Source organism: Plectrocnemia conspersa, unplaced genomic scaffold (genome assembly GCF_051122295.1).
Source record: "Plectrocnemia conspersa isolate PC_06_02 unplaced genomic scaffold, ASM5112229v1 ptg000001l, whole genome shotgun sequence".
NCBI classification, from domain to species: domain Eukaryota; kingdom Metazoa; phylum Arthropoda; class Insecta; order Trichoptera; family Polycentropodidae; genus Plectrocnemia; species Plectrocnemia conspersa.
In genome coordinates, this window is record NW_028277165.1 from 10,305,573 (window position 1) to 10,310,945 (window position 5,373).

Consider the following 5,373-nt stretch of genomic DNA (forward strand, 5'->3'; position numbering starts at 1 on the left):
GATTTTTTCAACGTTAATTATAATTATTTTTATGAAATAAATACATTTAGTCAAAATAAAACTAACCATTTAATTTTAAAACATAGCATTTAATAAATAAAAAGAGAGCCTTAAGGAATTACTTATTATATAATATAATTACTGTCCACTTAATTACTTAAGTTATACCGAAATCTAACAAAATACAAACTATTTTATTTATGTTACATTTTTCTTTAGCATTAATAAACTTTAATTTGTCATAGCTAACGTGCTGTTTCTATTTCGCATCGGTCTAAGGGCCGCGATGTTGGCAAGCTAATTAAAGCAAAATTCATTAAACTTAATTTATTCAGGTGCCCAGTCCCTGAGGTACTCAGCTATAATTTTACGCGGTATTGGGTGCTCGTTATTTAGGAAAACGGAACGTTTTAAGTGTAACATATAGTCGGGGTATTATATTGAAGTTTCGTCGAGTGGTTTTCGCGGAAGTGGTAACAGTTCAACTCCCTAGAGATTCCTTTGAATGCGATAAGATTATTTTAGCAAACATTTTACGAAACGATAATAATAAATGATCATAATATAATATTCTTGGGTTTAAAAGCCATGCATTTGGGGAACAGTGACACACGGCATATTGATATTAAGGCGCGGATATAACAGCGCAGGAAGCGAAGTTATATTGCATACGAGTCCCGTCGTAATATGCGTCATACATTGTCCGTCGTGTAATGTAGAATTGCTTTCAGCCGTATGGCTACTACCTTAGACGCCAATAGGGTGACCAGATTTCAGATTATGTAAACACTGATACAAAGCCAAATCAGTAACTTTTAAATGTGGCAATTAAATGATAAATAAGATACATTTTGCATGCAATATCTCAAAGCCTATAATTGGGATATATATTCTCAACGTTATAATATTCCAACGTTTTCTTTACAATAAATGCCAGTTTAAAATAATACCGAAAGAAATCTAGTTGTGTATCATACTTTTTTTTAAATAGTTAGGCAAACATTTATTTCTTCTTTTTTTTTAAAAAAAACAGTCAACATTTGCGGCGATTATATAAAACGTATTTTACTTCCATTGATATAATATACTTATAGGTAAGTTAATCTTAGATAAATTGGCAACGTGACAGTTATTAAAGAAATTTATTATCTCTAGCGCTAAGATCTTACTTACTGTTCAGCAATAACGAACCATCGATCGATCGTCACACTAACCATGATGAACATGTGCAGTCTGTTCAAACAGTATGCGCGCCGCTCTCATAAGTTATACATTGACCCGATCGGTCCTTGTGGGTCTGTGTATTAATAACATAACCCGTTGAGCACACACCCAAATCCCGTCGCCTCCTGAAACTCCACAACTTACACGTTCGTGTATCAACACGTTAGCTGCCATGAGAAAGGGGACATATTTGCCGAGTGTTTACGCTCATGTTCCGATCGACTGTCGGGGCTTGCATTGCGCACGTTGTCGCCCAAAGTTTGCGCAAATATCACACAGGTGAGCCTTGCCGATAGATGCTATACATTTTTAATACTATTATTAAACATTGTGCATAGAGTGTCGAACGGGTGATGAAATATGTCAATATACTGTGAAGGATATTACACACATGCAAAATTTAATTTTATAATAAAACTGATTCCTTTATAACACATAATCTTAAAATAATTCGTTTATTTATTACCATATAGACATTTTGGCAAAAAAGTGTAATATTGCTCTTGTACAGCTAGTAAGTATAGAATCATCAAAAAGAAGAACACGTTGAATGAACTTTTCTATTGTAGTCAAATATGACAAAACAATTGAAGACAATTCAGTAAGAAAAAAGTTTTCGTTCGGTTTCACGAATCAGTGGTAAAATTAGGGAAGGCATGAATTTATTTGTTATACATATTTAGTTAAACTTATATTGAAATATTTTTTAATTACAGTAGATTTCAAAACTACCCTCAGCCTATATTTTAAATGTATGTTTTTTTGATATATATTTGTATATTATACAATTAGCGATAGCAAAATAATTTAATAAAATGTTTATCTATATATTTATTCTTGTATATGGTACATAACCGACCGTTCAAACTACGACAGTGAGCTAAAATATGTTGTGCACTCTACCATTAAAATGAAAATTCATCCAATGGAACAGCGCAACAAATTCTCAATTTTCACAAGTTTAAAATCACATCAAAATAGATAAAACCGTTTCATTTCCGTGACAGTGCGAGTCAACGGTGACGGTTTTTGTGGAAACGGTAACAACTTCAAATTTGGCCATTTTATTAAGAAAAAAATAACCTTGTAAATTTATTGTTATCCAAATTGATCGACCGTCTGATTTAGAAATGACATATCATAGTCGTTAAGAAAAACTTTTATTCATATAAATCTACTTGATTATTTATTCACTATCGAAAATGTTTTTTATTTGTTTTTTTCTAAGAATTAGACATTTATTTGTTTACAGTAAATGTGGCTCTATAAAATCATGTTTTTTGTGTTAAAATTTTGATAAAAATTACAAAATCAGGGCAGTTTGAATATATCGAACATTTATCTACTAAATTATACTCGAATTTTTACGTTCCTATTCGAATAGTATTCGTAAAAAAATTTAATAAAATATTTTGCAAATTATGTTACAAAATTGAGAAGTTTAAATATTTTGTATACGAAAAGTTCACGTGCTTATATTTGAAGGGTGGAATTTCATATATATACTTCAGGATGAGAATTATAATGTTAAAGAGATACTTTTTGATTTTACGATTAATTCATCAACTTGAAATGAGAAAAAAGATTTTGTCTCTTATGAAAACCAAAAATGGCGTCTGTCCAAATAATTAAAAAAGAGATTGTAGATATTTAAATAAGTTCAAAATAAGTAACGTTTGACACTCAAAACAACGCTTTAAGCACTCAACGTAAACCAACACTAACTACTAAATTATTTTGTGCTACTGCTTTTGTTGAGTTTAGCTTTAATACTCTAAAGCAGGGGTGGCCAACCCAAATGACCTTGCGGGCCACTTTGGAAATGCATCATAACTCCGCGGGCCACATATAAAATTATATATCACCATATTAAATTTAGATACAGTATAAAAAAATTTTGAGAGTGAAAAATTATCTATATTTTGTAAAAGTGTGATGAATCTCGCGGGTCGGAAAAATGTTCAAGACGGGCCGCGGGCTGACCACCCCTACTCTAAAGTCTAAGCAGTCCACGGGATAAATAAGAATGCATGTGCGTGCGTCTTTAGAAAATTGGAAGCTATATGCCAAAAACATTCAAGACAAAAAATCAGACTAGGTATAAGCTCGAACGAAAACTTTTAAAAAGAAAAGTTAAAAAATATCATATTTGTGTTTGTACAGATACTCCTCACTCAACGACAGAATTCCGTTCCTACGGCTAGGTCGCTAGGTCTACGGCAGGAGCTTAAACAAAGTTTCGTTTATTCTGAATAGGGATGAACAAAATTAATTGTTATTCTTCTTTTACGGCGCAACAACCGGTGTTCTGTTTTGGTCTTGTCCGTTAAAATATTCCACGCTTTCCAACTTATTACGCCCAGCGTCTTCATTCACACACGCCTTCCATCGCCTTCTTGGTCTGCCCTATGGACGCTTCCTCTGGGGTTTCCACATTGCCATTATTCTTGATGCTCTGCTAGTTAGCATTCTCATCAGACGTGCACCCGCCGTCTTTGCGATTTTCCTACTCTGCAAGGGCTTCTAACTCGTGGTTCATATCTGTTCTGTATGTTTTATTATTAAAAATGTTCTTTCAAAGACTCCGAGCTAGCTTTCTTTCCTCTGTGTAGTTGTCTACATTTCACTGCTTTAGGTAATGAGGGGCGGATAATCGTTTTATATATGTTGAGTATTCGTGAGTGAAGGATCTTTGAGCATGCATAGTAACATTTGTTTCCAAGTATAATCCGTTTCCTAATTTCTTCATTCAGTATATTTCGAGCATTATCAGTAGTGATATCCCTCTATATTTATTATAATTTAAATTATCCCCCTTTTCTATTTGGTTTTTTCAGGCGTTACATATTACTTAATGTATTATTGTAAGAATAGCACCACCTCCATAATTAAAGCAGCTCTCCAGTAATTTTGTCTACCCCTGGTGTTTTGTGACGTTTTAAGCTATTCATAGCTGATCTGTTTTTAGCTATTCAATTGCGGGGTCATCACTTTTTATGTCTGCAGTAAAACGTTTAGACGTTTACGTTTTTTTATTCTTAAATATGGTCGCTTTATGAAGAGATAGATAGAGAAAATTTGACCACTTTAGTGCATCTCTGAGCTGGAGAGCAGCAGATCACTAAACAGAAAGTCGTCAAGTGAGAAGTATTTTTATAAAATACAATTACAAAATCTTTTAAAAAATTTGGCGAAATAAAAAATAATACATTAAAATCTTAGACGACACCGCGAGCTTGCATCGCGAGCACGAGTCGTGGAATGGTCGCGCATCTGCGTTCCTACTTATTGACTAATTTTGTGCGCATGCGTCACTCCCCGCGTGCGGCCGACGATCGAAAAAGCAACACCGCATATATACGTCCGTCTCTTTCTATCGCGCAACAATAGACAAGCTCATCGCGTATGCTCTCTAGCCTCTCTTTAGCGATTCAGTTACGAACTCTAGAGCTGCGCCAGTCTTCTATCCCGTTTTACCGCTAGGACGAAGAGCCACTCGATCTTTCCGAAATCGTCTCTCTCGCACAGTTTTTCCGATGGCGCGATTTTCTTAGAAACACTTGTCGAGCGTAATAAAATTATAAAAAATCGTTTCTCTGGAATGTTTAAGTTTTATTATTATGAATTTTAAATTTATAAAACGCACTTATTGCACAAGCGCAATGATATTTACCTCATACTAGAGATGTCAAAGTGAAGTCATTTTATAAATGTCATGATATTTTATTAAGTATTTAAAATAAAAATCACTATACAACCGGCAAAACTATTCTTATAAAAAATAGATACTACTTTTTAAGTGCCTATTTTAAGCTATAAGTGATTCAAAATCTACCCCAACAACGTGAAAAGATTGTCACTGAGATCTATGTATGGTCATTGCGGAAGTGTAATCTATTAAAGTTAAGGAGCACGCCGGTCAGTATTTTCGGCTTTAGAGTTCCATTGAATAGTCTATGTAGATTTATGTGACGATCAAGGAGGTCATTTCGTGGAAGGGCAAGTGGGGACATGTGCCCCCCCCTCCCTTTTGACCACAAAAATGCACGTCATTTAGTGGAATACTATGAATCTTAATGAAATATAAATAATAAAAAATACCCACTGATTGGTCCACTTTTGTCCCCACCCTTGAAAAAGCTGAAATTA

The 5,373-nt window shown here is 33.9% G+C and overlaps 1 long non-coding RNA gene across 1 annotated transcript; it reads right to left on the reverse strand.

Moving 5' to 3' along the window:
* Window positions 1-1,742: 1,742 nt before the first annotated feature.
* On the reverse strand, window positions 1,743-4,487 carry LOC148238788 (uncharacterized). Its single transcript, XR_015810844.1, has 2 exons — window positions 4,434-4,487; window positions 1,743-4,345 (listed from the first exon to the last, which is right to left on the reverse strand). It is a non-coding gene; the product is annotated as an uncharacterized LOC148238788 (long non-coding RNA).
* Between the last annotated feature and the right edge of the window lie 886 nt (window positions 4,488-5,373).